The sequence below is a fragment of the Phyllobates terribilis genome, unplaced genomic scaffold, assembly GCF_046119375.1.
Source record: "Phyllobates terribilis strain yellow unplaced genomic scaffold, ASM4611937v1 Scaffold_4__5_contigs__length_816908805, whole genome shotgun sequence".
NCBI lineage: Eukaryota > Metazoa > Chordata > Amphibia > Anura > Dendrobatidae > Phyllobates > Phyllobates terribilis.
In genome coordinates, this window is record NW_027362764.1 from 691672225 (window position 1) to 691689724 (window position 17500).

Sequence of the window (17500 nt, forward strand, 5' to 3'; positions counted from 1 at the left end):
AACAACACCTATAGGGACGGCACAGCCTATGCATCGGTCCTTCGGAGACCGCCCCAGAACGGCCAGAGTTCTCGTCCCCACGCGAGCCTGAGGAAGGCTGGCCGGGCGATGGGCCAAGCAGCGTCTACTGGCCATACCACCTTGGATACGTCCGATCTCGGAAGCAAAGCAGAGATGGGTTCGGAAATACTTGGTTGGGACACCTCCTGAGAACACCAGGTATTGTAGACAATTTTGATGACGTTTTGCCATCTTGCCCAGCTCGGCTAGCATTGAGTGGCGCCTTGCTGGACACCGACCTTACGTAAAGTAGAGGCTGGAAGTCCCAAGCATCCCAAGCCCCCCAAGACCTCTAAGATAAGGACGCAACCCCGCCGCCTCTACCAGGCCTCACACCGAGCTCCTTGCCACGGCTAGGAGTGCTTATTGACCCCGCAGCCGGCCGTATGCAAATGATGGCGTTAAAAGCATCTCGCGCTGTGAAGGGGCCAGGCTTTCAGCAGCTGCCCAGGGGATGGTTTTAGAGGGCGACCGCCTAACGAGGGCCAGCAGAAGTAACGTCTTCTTCTTCAAAGAATCTTGTGTAACTAACCCAATCAGACAGCTGCCCAGGAGCTAACCTCAGTGCTAGGAAGGAGCGGGAGGGAATTGAGGGGGTGGTTCCTGCTAAGGCCCTGAAATAATAATAAGACAGGCAGGAGAGTCTGACGCATGGTGGCGGAAAAGCTGCAGGTGCAAATAGGGAATGTGGTCTCGTGCGAGCAACTTGTGCATGCTCGCTGTGTGTGAGTGTGCGCTTCCTAGGTACGGCGCGCTGCAGACAGTCAAAAGGGTTGCTCCCTTTCATTAAAAGTTAATCCCCGGCTGCAGGCTATTAGAAAGCAACTAACCGCGCTCTACTCACCCTACCCAGGTCTACCGGTGAGTCTCGCCGCTGCTCCCGGCCTGTGGCATTGGCCGCGACGCTGACGTTCCGTCGACAGCGCGGCAGCCGATCAGTGAGCTCAGCGGCTCTGAGCAGGGCGTTCTGTCTACAAGACCTTTTTAAGGAGCCAGCAAACAAGTGAAGAGAAAGGAAAGCACAAAAGCACCTTGTCTTACTAAGCACTGGAAAGGGCAGCCGGCAACCGGACGTCAAAGTGGAAAAGCAGCAAGTGAGAGGCCTGTCTCTGCCTACGGCCACACCACCCTGAACACACCTGATCTCGTCTGATCTTGGAAGCTAAGCAGGGTCGGGCCTGGTTAGTACTTGGATGGGAGACCGCCTGGGAATACCAGGTGCTGTAGGCTTTTGCCTTTTCTTACTTCCACCAGCAGGGGTCACTCTCCTCTATGCCTTTTTTCCATTCCTTTTTTCACAAGCGCACACATGCTCCTTTCTTCTTTTCATTTGCTTTCTCTCTTGCGCTATTTAATCCTTGCAAAATACCAGCATCCTTCTCATCACCGTGGGCCTCCAGCATTGTTGCTTATTTACTTTTAATACTAGGCTTCTTTTCACCAGGACCAGCGACTCCCGCATGACTGGAGGCAACCACCGCTGACCTGGAGGCAACCACCGGTAACCTGGAGGCCAGTTTACAGCACAACCCAAGCAAAACACCTTTGCAGGCCACACGACCCCCCCGAAGAGCAGCTCAAATTCACTCGCAACCATCTCACCCTCTTCCTTCATTCACTCCTGGGCGGTTCGCTCCACCCCAAGTTGCGGGTCCAGCTTGCTCTTTCTGTCACATCCCCGCGATGAACGGTTTAGCCTGCAGGAGACCCTGCGCCGAGCCATTTTTAAACACATCTGATGCGGCAGGTGTTTCATTGCTCAACAAACAACACCTATAGGGACGGCACAGCCTATGCATCGGTCCTTCGGAGACCGCCCCAGAACGGCCAGAGTTCTCGTCCCCACGCGAGCCTGAGGAAGGCTGGCCGGGCGATGGGCCAAGCAGCGTCTACTGGCCATACCACCTTGGATACGTCCGATCTCGGAAGCAAAGCAGAGATGGGTTCGGAAATACTTGGTTGGGACACCTCCTGAGAACACCAGGTATTGTAGACAATTTTGATGACGTTTTGCCATCTTGCCCAGCTCGGCTAGCATTGAGTGGCGCCTTGCTGGACACCGACCTTACGTAAAGTAGAGGCTGGAAGTCCCAAGCATCCCAAGCCCCCCAAGACCTCTAAGATAAGGACGCAACCCCGCCGCCTCTACCAGGCCTCACACCGAGCTCCTTGCCACGGCTAGGAGTGCTTATTGACCCCGCAGCCGGCCGTATGCAAATGATGGCGTTAAAAGCATCTCGCGCTGTGAAGGGGCCAGGCTTTAAGCAGCTGCCCAGGGGATGGTTTTAGAGGGCGACCGCCTAACGAGGGCCAGCAGAAGTAACGTCTTCTTCTTCAAAGAATCTTGTGTAACTAACCCAATCAGACAGCTGCCCAGGAGCTAACCTCAGTGCTAGGAAGGAGCGGGAGGGAATTGAGGGGGTGGTTCCTGCTAAGGCCCTGAAATAATAATAAGACAGGCAGGAGAGTCTGACGCATGGTGGCGGAAAAGCTGCAGGTGCAAATAGGGAATGTGGTCTCGTGCGAGCAACTTGTGCATGCTCGCTGTGTGTGAGTGTGCGCTTCCTAGGTACGGCGCGCTGCAGACAGTCAAAAGGGTTGCTCCCTTTCATTAAAAGTTAATCCCCGGCTGCAGGCTATTAGAAAGCAACTAACCGCGCTCTACTCACCCTACCCAGGTCTACCGGTGAGTCTCGCCGCTGCTCCCGGCCTGTGGCATTGGCCGCGACGCTGACGTTCCGTCGACAGCGCGGCAGCCGATCAGTGAGCTCAGCAGCTCTGAGCGGGGCGTTCTGTCTACAAGACCTTTTTAAGGAGCCAGCAAACAAGTGAAGAGAAAGGAAAGCACAAAAGCACCTTGTCTTACTAAGCACTGGAAAGGGCAGCCGGCAACCGGACGTCAAAGTGGAAAAGCAGCAAGTGAGAGGCCTGTCTCTGCCTACGGCCACACCACTCTGAACACACCTGATCTCGTCTGATCTCGGAAGCTAAGCAGGGTTGGGCCTGGTTAGTACTTAGATGGGAGACCGCCTGGGAATACCAGGTGCTGTAGGCTTTTGCCTTTTCTTACTTCCACCAGCAGGGGTCACTCTCCTCTATGCCTTTTTTCCATTCCTTTTTTCACAAGCGCACACATGCTCCTTTCTTCTTTTCATTTGCTTTCTCTCTTGCGCTATTTAATCCTTGCAAAATACCAGCATCCTTCTCATCACCGTGGGCCTCCAGCATTGTTGCTTATTTACTTTTAATACTAGGCTTCTTTTCACCAGGACCAGCGACTCCCGCATGACTGGAGGCAACCACCGCTGACCTGGAGGCAACCACCGGTAACCTGGAGGCCAGTTTACAGCACAACCCAAGCAAAACACCTTTGCAGGCCACACGACCCCCCCGAAGAGCAGCTCAAATTCACTCGCAACCATCTCACCCTCTTCCTTCATTCACTCCTGGGCGTTTCGCTCCACCCCAAGTTGCGGGTCCAGCTTGCTCTTTCTGTCACATCCCCGCGATGAACGGTTTAGCCTGCAGGAGACCCTGCGCCGAGCCATTTTTAAACACATCTGATGCGGCAGGTGTTTCATTGCTCAACAAACAACACCTATAGGGACGGCACAGCCTATGCATCGGTCCTTCGGAGACCGCCCCAGAACGGCCAGAGTTCTCGTCCCCACGCGAGCCTGAGGAAGGCTGGCCGGGCGATGGGCCAAGCAGCGTCTACTGGCCATACCACCTTGGATACGTCCGATCTCGGAAGCAAAGCAGAGATGGGTTCGGAAATACTTGGTTGGGACACCTCCTGAGAACACCAGGTATTGTAGACAATTTTGATGACGTTTTGCCATCTTGCCCAGCTCGGCTAGCATTGAGTGGCGCCTTGCTGGACACCGACCTTACGTAAAGTAGAGGCTGGAAGTCCCAAGCATCCCAAGCCCCCCAAGACCTCTAAGATAAGGACGCAACCCCGCCGCCTCTACCAGGCCTCACACCGAGCTCCTTGCCACGGCTAGGAGTGCTTATTGACCCCGCAGCCGGCCGTATGCAAATGATGGCGTTAAAAGCATCTCGCGCTGTGAAGGGGCCAGGCTTTCAGCAGCTGCCCAGGGGATGGTTTTAGAGGGCGACCGCCTAACGAGGGCCAGCAGAAGTAACGTCTTCTTCTTCAAAGAATCTTGTGTAACTAACCCAATCAGACAGCTGCCCAGGAGCTAACCTCAGTGCTAGGAAGGAGCGGGAGGGAATTGAGGGGGTGGTTCCTGCTAAGGCCCTGAAATAATAATAAGACAGGCAGGAGAGTCTGACGCATGGTGGCGGAAAAGCTGCAGGTGCAAATAGGGAATGTGGTCTCGTGCGAGCAACTTGTGCATGCTCGCTGTGTGTGAGTGTGCGCTTCCTAGGTACGGCGCGCTGCAGACAGTCAAAAGGGTTGCTCCCTTTCATTAAAAGTTAATCCCCGGCTGCAGGCTATTAGAAAGCAACTAACCGCGCTCTACTCACCCTACCCAGGTCTACCGGTGAGTCTCGCCGCTGCTCCCGGCCTGTGGCATTGGCCGCGACGCTGACGTTCCGTCGACAGCGCGGCAGCCGATCAGTGAGCTCAGCGGCTCTGAGCGGGGCGTTCTGTCTACAAGACCTTTTTAAGGAGCCAGCAAACAAGTGAAGAGAAAGGAAAGCACAAAAGCACCTTGTCTTACTAAGCACTGGAAAGGGCAGCCGGCAACCGGACGTCAAAGTGGAAAAGCAGCAAGTGAGAGGCCTGTCTCTGCCTACGGCCACACCACCCTGAACACGCCCGATCTTGTCTCATCTCGGAAGCTAAGCAGGGTCAGGCCTGGTTAGTACTTGGATGGGAGACTGCCTGGGAATACCAGGTGCTGTAGGCTTTTCTTACTTCCACCAGCAGGGGTCACTCTCCTCTATGCCTTTTTTCCATTCCTTTTTTCACAAGCGCACACATGCTCCTTTCTTCTTTTCATTTGCTTTCTCTCTTGCGCTATTTAATCCTTGCAAAATACCAGCATCCTTGTCATCACCGTGGGCCTCCAGCATTGTTGCTTATTTACTTTTAATACTAGGCTTCTTTTCACCAGGACCAGCGACTCCCGCATGACTGGAGGCAACCACCGCTGACCTGGAGGCAACCACCGGTAACCTGGAGGCCAGTTTACAGCACAACCCAAGCAAAACACCTTTGCAGGCCACACGACCCCCCCGAAGAGCAGCTCAAATTCACTCGCAACCATCTCACCCTCTTCCTTCATTCACTCCTGGGCGTTTCGCTCCACCCCAAGTTGCGGGTCCAGCTTGCTCTTTCTGTCACATCCCCGCGATGAACGGTTTAGCCTGCAGGAGACCCTGCGCCGAGCCATTTTTAAACACATCTGATGCAGCAGGTGTTTCATTGCTCAACAAACAACACCTATAGGGACGGCACAGCCTATGCATCGGTCCTTCGGAGACCGCCCCAGAACGGCCAGAGTTCTCGTCCCCACGCGAGCCTGAGGAAGGCTGGCCGGGCGATGGGCCAAGCAGCATCTACTGGCCATACCACCTTGGATACGTCCGATCTCGGAAGCAAAGCAGAGATGGGTTTGGAAATACTTGGTTGGGACACCTCCTGAGAACACCAGGTATTGTAGACAATTTTGATGACGTTTTGCCATCTTGCCCAGCTCGGCTAGCATTGAGTGGCGCCTTGCTGGACACCGACCTTACGTAAAGTAGAGGCTGGAAGTCCCAAGCATCCCAAGCCCCCCAAGACCTCTAAGATAAGGACGCAACCCCGCCGCCTCTACCAGGCCTCACACCGAGCTCCTTGCCACGGCTAGGAGTGCTTATTGACCCCGCAGCCGGCCGTATGCAAATGATGGCGTTAAAAGCATCTCGCGCTGTGAAGGGGCCAGGCTTTCAGCAGCTGCCCAGGGGATGGTTTTAGAGGGCGACCGCCTAACGAGGGCCAGCAGAAGTAACGTCTTCTTCTTCAAAGAATCTTGTGTAACTAACCCAATCAGACAGCTGCCCAGGAGCTAACCTCAGTGCTAGGAAGGAGCGGGAGGGAATTGAGGGGGTGGTTCCTGCTAAGGCCCTGAAATAATAATAAGACAGGCAGGAGAGTCTGACGCATGGTGGCGGAAAAGCTGCAGGTGCAAATAGGGAATGTGGTCTCGTGCGAGCAACTTGTGCATGCTCGCTGTGTGTGAGTGTGCGCTTCCTAGGTACGGCGCGCTGCAGACAGTCAAAAGGGTTGCTCCCTTTCATTAAAAGTTAATCCCCGGCTGCAGGCTATTAGAAAGCAACTAACCGCGCTCTACTCACCCTACCCAGGTCTACCGGTGAGTCTCGCCGCTGCTCCCGGCCTGTGGCATTGGCCGCGACGCTGACGTTCCGTCGACAGCGCGGAAGCCGATCAGTGAGCTCAGCGGCTCTGAGCGGGGCGTTCTGTCTACAAGACCTTTTTAAGGAGCCAGCAAAAAAGTGAAGAGAAAAGAAAGCACAAAAGCACCTTGTCTTACTAAGCACTGGAAAGGGCAGCCGGCAACCGGACGTCAAAGTGGAAAAGCAGCAAGTGAGAGGCCTGTCTCTGCCTACGGCCACACCACCCTGAACACGCCCGATCTCGTCTGATCTCGGAAGCTAAGCAAGGTCAGGCCTGGTTAGTACTTGGATGGGAGACTGCCTGGGAATACCAGGTGCTGTAGGCTTTTGCTTTTTCTTACTTCCACCAGCAGGGGTCACTCTCCTCTATGCCTTTTTTCCATTCCTTTTTTCACAAGCGCACACATGCTCTTTTCATCTTTTCATTTGCTTTCTCTCTTGCGCTATTTAATCCTTGCAAAATACCAGCATCCTTCTCATCACCGTGGGCCTCCAGCATTGTTGCTTATTTACTTTTAATACTAGGCTTCTTTTCACCAGGACCAGCGACTCCCGCATGACTGGAGGCAACCACCGCTGACCTGGAGGCAACCACCGGTAACCTGGAGGCCAGTTTACAGCACAACCCAAGCAAAACACCTTTGCAGGCCACACGACCCCCCCGAAGAGCAGCTCAAATTCACTCGCAACCATCTCACCCTCTTCCTTCATTCACTCCTGGGCGTTTCGCTCCACCCCAAGTTGCGGGTCCAGCTTGCTCTTTCTGTCACATCCCCGCGATGAACGGTTTAGCCTGCAGGAGACCCTGCGCCGAGCCATTTTTAAACACATCTGATGCGGCAGGTGTTTCATTGCTCAACAAACAACACCTATAGGGACGGCACAGCCTATGCATCGGTCCTTCGGAGACCGCCCCAGAACGGCCAGAGTTCTCGTCCCCACGCGAGCCTGAGGAAGGCTGGCCGGGCGATGGGCCAAGCAGCGTCTACTGGCCATACCACCTTGGATACGTCCGATCTCGGAAGCAAAGCAGAGATGGGTTCGGAAATACTTGGTTGGGACACCTCCTGAGAACACCAGGTATTGTAGACAATTTTGATGACGTTTTGCCATCTTGCCCAGCTCGGCTAGCATTGAGTGGCGCCTTGCTGGACACCGACCTTACGTAAAGTAGAGGCTGGAAGTCCCAAGCATCCCAAGCCCCCCAAGACCTCTAAGATAAGGACGCAACCCCGCCGCCTCTACCAGGCCTCACACCGAGCTCCTTGCCACGGCTAGGAGTGCTTATTGACCCCGCAGCCGGCCGTATGCAAATGATGGCGTTAAAAGCATCTCGCGCTGTGAAGGGGCCAGGCTTTCAGCAGCTGCCCAGGGGATGGTTTTAGAGGGCGACCGCCTAACGAGGGCCAGCAGAAGTAACGTCTTCTTCTTCAAAGAATCTTGTGTAACTAACCCAATCAGACAGCTGCCCAGGAGCTAACCTCAGTGCTAGGAAGGAGCGGGAGGGAATTGAGGGGGTGGTTCCTGCTAAGGCCCTGAAATAATAATAAGACAGGCAGGAGAGTCTGACGCATGGTGGCGGAAAAGCTGCAGGTGCAAATAGGGAATGTGGTCTCGTGCGAGCAACTTGTGCATGCTCGCTGTGTGTGAGTGTGCGCTTCCTAGGTACGGCGCGCTGCAGACAGTCAAAAGGGTTGCTCCCTTTCATTAAAAGTTAATCCCCGGCTGCAGGCTATTAGAAAGCAACTAACCGCGCTCTACTCACCCTACCCAGGTCTACCGGTGAGTCTCGCCGCTGCTCCCGGCCTGTGGCATTGGCCGCGACGCTGACGTTCCGTCGACAGCGCGGCAGCCGATCAGTGAGCTCAGCGGCTCTGAGCGGGGCGTTCTGTCTACAAGACCTTTTTAAGGAGCCAGCAAAAAAGTGAAGAGAAAAGAAAGCACAAAAGCACTTTGTCTTACTAAGCACTGGAAAGGGCAGCCGGCAACCGGACGTCAAAGTGGAAAAGCAGCAAGTGAGAGGCCTGTCTCTGCCTACGGCCACACCACCCTGAACACGCCCGATCTCGTCTGATCTCAGAAGCTAAGCAGGGTCAGGCCTGGTTAGTACTTGGATGGGAGACTGCCTGGGAATACCAGGTGCTGTAGGCTTTTGCTTTTTCTTACTTCCACCAGCAGGGGTCACTCTCCTCTATGCCTTTTTTCCATTCCTTTTTTCACAAGCGCACACATGCTCCTTTCTTCTTTTCATTTGCTTTCTCTCTTGCGCTATTTAATCCTTGCAAAATACCAGCATCCTTCTCATCACCGTGGGCCTCCAGCATTGTTGCTTATTTACTTTTAATACTAGGCTTCTTTTCACCAGGACCAGCGACTCCCGCATGACTGGAGGCAACCACCGCTGACCTGGAGGCAACCACCGGTAACCTGGAGGCCAGTTTACAGCACAACCCAAGCAAAACACCTTTGCAGGCCACACGACCCCCCCGAAGAGCAGCTCAAATTCACTCGCAACCATCTCACCCTCTTCCTTCATTCACTCCTGGGCGTTTCGCTCCACCCCAAGTTGCGGGTCCAGCTTGCTCTTTCTGTCACATCCCCGCGATGAACGGTTTAGCCTGCAGGAGACCCTGCGCCGAGCCATTTTTAAACACATCTGATGCGGCAGGTGTTTCATTGCTCAACAAATAACACCTATAGGGACGGCACAGCCTATGCATCGGTCCTTCGGAGACCGCCCCAGAACAGCCAGAGTTCTCGTCCCCACGCGAGCCTGAGGAAGGCTGGCCGGGCGATGGGCCAAGCAGCGTCTACTGGCCATACCACCTTGGATACGTCCGATCTCGGAAGCAAAGCAGAGATGGGTTTGGAAATACTTGGTTGGGACACCTCCTGAGAACACCAGGTATTGTAGACAATTTTGATGACGTTTTGCCATCTTGCCCAGCTCGGCTAGCATTGAGTGGCGCCTTGCTGGACACCGACCTTACGTAAAGTAGAGGCTGGAAGTCCCAAGCATCCCAAGCCCCCCAAGACCTCTAAGATAAGGACGCAACCCCGCCGCCTCTACCAGGCCTCACACCGAGCTCCTTGCCACGGCTAGGAGTGCTTATTGACCCCGCAGCCGGCCGTATGCAAATGATGGCGTTAAAAGCATCTCGCGCTGTGAAGGGGCCAGGCTTTCAGCAGCTGCCCAGGGGATGGTTTTAGAGGGCGACCGCCTAACGAGGGCCAGCAGAAGTAACGTCTTCTTCTTCAAAGAATCTTGTGTAACTAACCCAATCAGACAGCTGCCCAGGAGCTAACCTCAGTGCTAGGAAGGAGCGGGAGGGAATTGAGGGGGTGGTTCCTGCTAAGGCCCTGAAATAATAATAAGACAGGCAGGAGAGTCTGACGCATGGTGGCGGAAAAGCTGCAGGTGCAAATAGGGAATGTGGTCTCGTGCGAGCAACTTGTGCATGCTCGCTGTGTGTGAGTGTGCGCTTCCTAGGTACGGCGCGCTGCAGACAGTCAAAAGGGTTGCTCCCTTTCATTAAAAGTTAATCCCCGGCTGCAGGCTATTAGAAAGCAACTAACCGCGCTCTACTCACCCTACCCAGGTCTACCGGTGAGTCTCGCCGCTGCTCCCGGCCTGTGGCATTGGCCGCGACGCTGACGTTCCGTCGACAGCGCGGCAGCCGATCTGTGAGCTCAGCGGCTCTGAGCGGGGCGTTCTGTCTACAAGACCTTTTTAAGGAGCCAGCAAAAAAGTGAAGAGAAAAGAAAGCACAAAAGCACCTTGTCTTACTAAGCACTGGAAAGGGCAGCCGGCAACCGGACGTCAAAGTGGAAAAGCAGCAAGTGAGAGGCCTGTCTCTGCCTACGGCCACACCACCCTGAACACGCCCGATCTCGTCTGATCTCGGAAGCTAAGCAGGGTTGGGCCTGGTTAGTACTTGGATGGGAGACTGCCTGGGAATACCAGGTGCTGTAGGCTTTTGCCTTTTCTTACTTCCACCAGCAGGGGTCACTCTCCTCTATGCCTTTTTTCCATTCCTTTTTTCACAAGCGCACACATGCTCCTTTCTTCTTTTCATTTGCTTTCTCTCTTGCGCTATTTAATCCTTGCAAAATACCAGCATCCTTCTCATCACCATGGGCCTCCAGCATTGTTGCTTATTTACTTTTAATACTAGGCTTCTTTTCACCAGGACCAGCGACTCCCGCATGACTGGAGGCAACCACCGCTGACCTGGAGGCAACCACCGGTAACCTGGAGGCCAGTTTACAGCACAACCCAAGCAAAACACCTTTGCAGGCCACACGACCCCCCCGAAGAGCAGCTCAAATTCACTCGCAACCATCTCACCCTCTTCCTTCATTCACTCCTGGGCGTTTCGCTCCACCCCAAGTTGCGGGTCCAGCTTGCTCTTTCTGTCACATCCCCGCGATGAACGGTTTAGCCTGCAGGAGACCCTGCGCCGAGCCATTTTTAAACACATCTGATGCGGCAGGTGTTTCATTGCTCAACAAACAACACCTATAGGGACGGCACAGCCTATGCATCGGTCCTTCGGAGACCGCCCCAGAACGGCCAGAGTTCTCGTCCCCACGCGAGCCTGAGGAAGGCTGGCCGGGCGATGGGCCAAGCAGCGTCTACTGGCCATACCACCTTGGATACGTCCGATCTCGGAAGCAAAGCAGAGATGGGTTCGGAAATACTTGGTTGGGACACCTCCTGAGAACACCAGGTATTGTAGACAATTTTGATGACGTTTTGCCATCTTGCCCAGCTCGGCTAGCATTGAGTGGCGCCTTGCTGGACACCGACCTTACGTAAAGTAGAGGCTGGAAGTCCCAAGCATCCCAAGCCCCCCAAGACCTCTAAGATAAGGACGCAACCCCGCCGCCTCTACCAGGCCTCACACCGAGCTCCTTGCCACGGCTAGGAGTGCTTATTGACCCCGCAGCCGGCCGTATGCAAATGATGGCGTTAAAAGCATCTCGCGCTGTGAAGGGGCCAGGCTTTCAGCAGCTGCCCAGGGGATGGTTTTAGAGGGCGACCGCCTAACGAGGGCCAGCAGAAGTAACGTCTTCTTCTTCAAAGAATCTTGTGTAACTAACCCAATCAGACAGCTGCCCAGGAGCTAACCTCAGTGCTAGGAAGGAGCGGGAGGGAATTGAGGGGGTGGTTCCTGCTAAGGCCCTGAAATAATAATAAGACAGGCAGGAGAGTCTGACGCATGGTGGCGGAAAAGCTGCAGGTGCAAATAGGGAATGTGGTCTCGTGCGAGCAACTTGTGCATGCTCGCTGTGTGTGAGTGTGCGCTTCCTAGGTACGGCGCGCTGCAGACAGTCAAAAGGGTTGCTCCCTTTCATTAAAAGTTAATCCCCGGCTGCAGGCTATTAGAAAGCAACTAACCGCGCTCTACTCACCCTACCCAGGTCTACCGGTGAGTCTCGCCGCTGCTCCCGGCCTGTGGCATTGGCCGCGACGCTGACGTTCCGTCGACAGCGCGGCAGCCGATCAGTGAGCTCAGCGGCTCTGAGCGGGGCGTTCTGTCTACAAGACCTTTTTAAGGAGCCAGCAAAAAAGTGAAGAGAAAAGAAAGCACAAAAGCACCTTGTCTTACTAAGCACTGGAAAGGGCAGCCGGCAACCGGACGTCAAAGTGGAAAAGCAGCAAGTGAGAGGCCTGTCTCTGCCTACGGCCACACCAACCTGAACACGCCCGATCTCGTCTGATCTCGGAAGCTAAGCAGGGTCAGGCCTGGTTAGTACTTGGATGGGAGACTGCCTGGGAATACCAGGTGCTGTAGGCTTTTGCTTTTTCTTACTTCCACCAGCAGGGGTCACTCTCCTCTATGCCTTTTTTCCATTCCTTTTTTCACAAGCGCACACATGCTCTTTTCTTCTTTTCATTTGCTTTCTCTCTTGCGCTATTTAATCCTTGCAAAATACCAGCATCCTTCTCATCACCGTGGGCCTCCAGCATTGTTGCTTATTTACTTTTAATACTAGGCTTCTTTTCACCAGGACCAGCGACTCCCGCATGACTGGAGGCAACCACCGCTGACCTGGAGGCAACCACCGGTAACCTGGAGGCCAGTTTACAGCACAACCCAAGCAAAACACCTTTGCAGGCCACACGACCCCCCCGAAGAGCAGCTCAAATTCACTCGCAACCATCTCACCCTCTTCCTTCATTCACTCCTGGGCGTTTCGCTCCACCCCAAGTTGCGGGTCCAGCTTGCTCTTTCTGTCACATCCCCGCGATGAACGGTTTAGCCTGCAGGAGACCCTGCGCCGAGCCATTTTTAAACACATCTGATGCGGCAGGTGTTTCATTGCTCAACAAACAACACCTATAGGGACGGCACAGCCTATGCATCGGTCCTTCGGAGACCGCCCCAGAACGGCCAGAGTTCTCGTCCCCACGCGAGCCTGAGGAAGGCTGGCCGGGCGATGGGCCAAGCAGCGTCTACTGGCCATACCACCTTGGATACGTCCGATCTCGGAAGCAAAGCAGAGATGGGTTCGGAAATACTTGGTTGGGACACCTCCTGAGAACACCAGGTATTGTAGACAATTTTGATGACGTTTTGCCATCTTGCCCAGCTCGGCTAGCATTGAGTGGCGCCTTGCTGGACACCGACCTTACGTAAAGTAGAGGCTGGAAGTCCCAAGCATCCCAAGCCCCCCAAGACCTCTAAGATAAGGACGCAACCCCGCCGCCTCTACCAGGCCTCACACCGAGCTCCTTGCCACGGCTAGGAGTGCTTATTGACCCCGCAGCCGGCCGTATGCAAATGATGGCGTTAAAAGCATCTCGCGCTGTGAAGGGGCCAGGCTTTCAGCAGCTGCCCAGGGGATGGTTTTAGAGGGCGACCGCCTAACGAGGGCCAGCAGAAGTAACGTCTTCTTCTTCAAAGAATCTTGTGTAACTAACCCAATCAGACAGCTGCCCAGGAGCTAACCTCAGTGCTAGGAAGGAGCGGGAGGGAATTGAGGGGGTGGTTCCTGCTAAGGCCCTGAAATAATAATAAGACAGGCAGGAGAGTCTGACGCATGGTGGCGGAAAAGCTGCAGGTGCAAATAGGGAATGTGGTCTCGTGCGAGCAACTTGTGCATGCTCGCTGTGTGTGAGTGTGCGCTTCCTAGGTACGGCGCGCTGCAGACAGTCAAAAGGGTTGCTCCCTTTCATTAAAAGTTAATCCCCGGCTGCAGGCTATTAGAAAGCAACTAACCGCGCTCTACTCACCCTACCCAGGTCTACCGGTGAGTCTCGCCGCTGCTCCCGGCCTGTGGCATTGGCCGCGACGCTGACGTTCCGTCGACAGCGCGGCAGCCGATCAGTGAGCTCAGCGGCTCTGAGCGGGGCGTTCTGTCTACAAGACCTTTTTAAGGAGCCAGCAAAAAAGTGAAGAGAAAAGAAAGCACAAAAGCACCTTGTCTTACTAAGCACTGGAAAGGGCAGCCGGCAACCGGACGTCAAAGTGGAAAAGCAGCAAGTGAGAGGCCTGTCTCTGCCTACGGCCACACCACCCTGAACACGCCCGATCTTGTCTGATCTCAGAAGCTAAGCAGGGTCAGGCCTGGTTAGTACTTGGATGGGAGACTGCCTGGGAATACCAGGTGCTGTAGGCTTTTGCTTTTTCTTACTTCCACCAGCAGGGGTCACTCTCCTCTATGCCTTTTTTCCATTCCTTTTTTCACAAGCGCACACATGCTCCTTTCTTCTTTTCATTTGCTTTCTCTCTTGCGCTATTTAATCCTTGCAAAATACCAGCATCCTTCTCATCACCGTGGGCCTCCAGCATTGTTGCTTATTTACTTTTAATACTAGGCTTCTTTTCACCAGGACCAGCGACTCCCGCATGACTGGAGGCAACCACCGCTGACCTGGAGGCAACCACCGGTAACCTGGAGGCCAGTTTACAGCACAACCCAAGCAAAACACCTTTGCAGGCCACACGACCCCCCCGAAGAGCAGCTCAAATTCACTCGCAACCATCTCACCCTCTTCCTTCATTCACTCCTGGGCGTTTCGCTCCACCCCTAGTTGCGGGTCCAGCTTGCTCTTTCTGTCACATCCCCGCGATGAACGGTTTAGCCTGCAGGAGACCCTGCGCCGAGCCATTTTTAAACACATCTGATGCGGCAGGTGTTTCATTGCTCAACAAACAACACCTATAGGGACGGCACAGCCTATGCATCGGTCCTTCGGAGACCGCCCCAGAACGGCCAGAGTTCTCGTCCCCACGCGAGCCTGAGGAAGGCTGGCCGGGCGATGGGCCAAGCAGCGTCTACTGGCCATACCACCTTGGATACGTCCGATCTCGGAAGCAAAGCAGAGATGGGTTCGGAAATACTTGGTTGGGACACCTCCTGAGAACACCAGGTATTGTAGACAATTTTGATGACGTTTTGCCATCTTGCCCAGCTCGGCTAGCATTGAGTGGCGCCTTGCTGGACACCGACCTTACGTAAAGTAGAGGCTGGAAGTCCCAAGCATCCCAAGCCCCCCAAGACCTCTAAGATAAGGACGCAACCCCGCCGCCTCTACCAGGCCTCACACCGAGCTCCTTGCCACGGCTAGGAGTGCTTATTGACCCCGCAGCCGGCCGTATGCAAATGATGGCGTTAAAAGCATCTCGCGCTGTGAAGGGGCCAGGCTTTCAGCAGCTGCCCAGGGGATGGTTTTAGAGGGCGACCGCCTAACGAGGGCCAGCAGAAGTAACGTCTTCTTCTTCAAAGAATCTTGTGTAACTAACCCAATCAGACAGCTGCCCAGGAGCTAACCTCAGTGCTAGGAAGGAGCGGGAGGGAATTGAGGGGGTGGTTCCTGCTAAGGCCCTGAAATAATAATAAGACAGGCAGGAGAGTCTGACGCATGGTGGCGGAAAAGCTGCAGGTGCAAATAGGGAATGTGGTCTCGTGCGAGCAACTTGTGCATGCTCGCTGTGTGTGAGTGTGCGCTTCCTAGGTACGGCGCGCTGCAGACAGTCAAAAGGGTTGCTCCCTTTCATTAAAAGTTAATCCCCGGCTGCAGGCTATTAGAAAGCAACTAACCGCGCTCTACTCACCCTACCCAGGTCTACCGGTGAGTCTCGCCGCTGCTCCCGGCCTGTGGCATTGGCCGCGACGCTGACGTTCCGTCGACAGCGCGGCAGCCGATCAGTGAGCTCAGCGGCTCTGAGCGGGGCGTTCTGTCTACAAGACCTTTTTAAGGAGCCAGCAAAAAAGTGAAGAGAAAAGAAAGCACAAAAGCACCTTGTCTTACTAAGCACTGGAAAGGGCAGCCGGCAACCGGACGTCAAAGTGGAAAAGCAGCAAGTGAGAGGCCTGTCTCTGCCTACGGCCACACCAACCTGAACACGCCCGATCTCGTCTGATCTCGGAAGCTAAGCAGGGTCAGGCCTGGTTAGTACTTGGATGGGAGACTGCCTGGGAATACCAGGTGCTGTAGGCTTTTGCTTTTTCTTACTTCCACCAGCAGGGGTCACTCTCCTCTATGCCTTTTTTCCATTCCTTTTTTCACAAGCGCACACATGCTCTTTTCTTCTTTTCATTTGCTTTCTCTCTTGCGCTATTTAATCCTTGCAAAATACCAGCATCCTTCTCATCACCGTGGGCCTCCAGCATTGTTGCTTATTTACTTTTAATACTAGGCTTCTTTTCACCAGGACCAGCGACTCCCGCATGACTGGAGGCAACCACCGCTGACCTGGAGGCAACCACCGGTAACCTGGAGGCCAGTTTACAGCACAACCCAAGCAAAACACCTTTGCAGGCCACACGACCCCCCCGAAGAGCAGCTCAAATTCACTCGCAACCATCTCACCCTCTTCCTTCATTCACTCCTGGGCGTTTCGCTCCACCCCAAGTTGCGGGTCCAGCTTGCTCTTTCTGTCACATCCCCGCGATGAACGGTTTAGCCTGCAGGAGACCCTGCGCCGAGCCATTTTTAAACACATCTGATGCGGCAGGTGTTTCATTGCTCAACAAACAACACCTATAGGGACGGCACAGCCTATGCATCGGTCCTTCGGAGACCGCCCCAGAACGGCCAGAGTTCTCGTCCCCACGCGAGCCTGAGGAAGGCTGGCCGGGCGATGGGCCAAGCAGCGTCTACTGGCCATACCACCTTGGATACGTCCGATCTCGGAAGCAAAGCAGAGATGGGTTCGGAAATACTTGATTGGGACACCTCCTGAGAACACCAGGTATTGTAGACAATTTTGATGACGTTTTGCCATCTTGCCCAGCTCGGCTAGCATTGAGTGGCGCCTTGCTGGACACCGACCTTACGTAAAGTAGAGGCTGGAAGTCCCAAGCATCCCAAGCCCCCCAAGACCTCTAAGATAAGGACGCAACCCCGCCGCCTCTACCAGGCCTCACACCGAGCTCCTTGCCACGGCTAGGAGTGCTTATTGACCCCGCAGCCGGCCGTATGCAAATGATGGCGTTAAAAGCATCTCGCGCTGTGAAGGGGCCAGGCTTTCAGCAGCTGCCCAGGGGATGGTTTTAGAGGGCGACCGCCTAACGAGGGCCAGCAGAAGTAACGTCTTCTTCTTCAAAGAATCTTGTGTAACTAACCCAATCAGACAGCTGCCCAGGAGCTAACCTCAGTGCTAGGAAGGAGCGGGAGGGAATTGAGGGGGTGGTTCCTGCTAAGGCCCTGAAATAATAATAAGACAGGCAGGAGAGTCTGACGCATGGTGGCGGAAAAGCTGCAGGTGCAAATAGGGAATGTGGTCTCGTGCGAGCAACTTGTGCATGCTCGCTGTGTGTGAGTGTGCGCTTCCTAGGTACGGCGCGCTGCAGACAGTCAAAAGGGTTGCTCCCTTTCATTAAAAGTTAATCCCCGGCTGCAGGCTATTAGAAAGCAACTAACCGCGCTCTACTCACCCTACCCAGGTCTACCGGTGAGTCTCGCCGCTGCTCCCGGCCTGTGGCATTGGCCGCGACGCTGACGTTCCGTCGACAGCGCGGCAGCCGATCAGTGAGCTCAGCGGCTCTGAGCGGGGCGTTCTGTCTACAAGACCTTTTTAAGGAGCCAGCAAAAAAGTGAAGAGAAAAGAAAGCA

General features: G+C 54.6%; 8 non-coding genes and 1 pseudogene across 8 annotated transcripts; all 9 read left to right on the plus strand.

Annotated features, from left to right (window-relative positions):
* Positions 1-1171: 1171 nt before the first annotated feature.
* Positions 1172-1290, plus strand: LOC141268673 (5S ribosomal RNA). Its single transcript, XR_012321428.1, has one exon. It is a non-coding gene; the product is annotated as a 5S ribosomal RNA (ribosomal RNA).
* A 1706-nt stretch (positions 1291-2996) lies between these two features.
* Positions 2997-3115, plus strand: LOC141267697 (5S ribosomal RNA). Its single transcript, XR_012321330.1, has one exon. It is a non-coding gene; the product is annotated as a 5S ribosomal RNA (ribosomal RNA).
* Positions 3116-4821: 1706 nt separating this feature from the next.
* Positions 4822-4940, plus strand: LOC141267688 (5S ribosomal RNA; annotated as a pseudogene).
* A 1699-nt stretch (positions 4941-6639) lies between these two features.
* Positions 6640-6758, plus strand: LOC141266571 (5S ribosomal RNA). Its single transcript, XR_012320604.1, has one exon. It is a non-coding gene; the product is annotated as a 5S ribosomal RNA (ribosomal RNA).
* A 1706-nt stretch (positions 6759-8464) lies between these two features.
* On the plus strand, positions 8465-8583 carry LOC141266665 (5S ribosomal RNA). The gene has a single exon (XR_012320694.1). It is a non-coding gene; the product is annotated as a 5S ribosomal RNA (ribosomal RNA).
* A 1706-nt stretch (positions 8584-10289) lies between these two features.
* On the plus strand, positions 10290-10408 carry LOC141267206 (5S ribosomal RNA). The gene has a single exon (XR_012321218.1). It is a non-coding gene; the product is annotated as a 5S ribosomal RNA (ribosomal RNA).
* Positions 10409-12114: 1706 nt separating this feature from the next.
* Positions 12115-12233, plus strand: LOC141266642 (5S ribosomal RNA). The gene has a single exon (XR_012320672.1). It is a non-coding gene; the product is annotated as a 5S ribosomal RNA (ribosomal RNA).
* Positions 12234-13939: 1706 nt separating this feature from the next.
* On the plus strand, positions 13940-14058 carry LOC141267128 (5S ribosomal RNA). The gene has a single exon (XR_012321142.1). It is a non-coding gene; the product is annotated as a 5S ribosomal RNA (ribosomal RNA).
* Positions 14059-15764: 1706 nt separating this feature from the next.
* Positions 15765-15883, plus strand: LOC141266644 (5S ribosomal RNA). The gene has a single exon (XR_012320674.1). It is a non-coding gene; the product is annotated as a 5S ribosomal RNA (ribosomal RNA).
* Positions 15884-17500: the final 1617 nt, after the last annotated feature.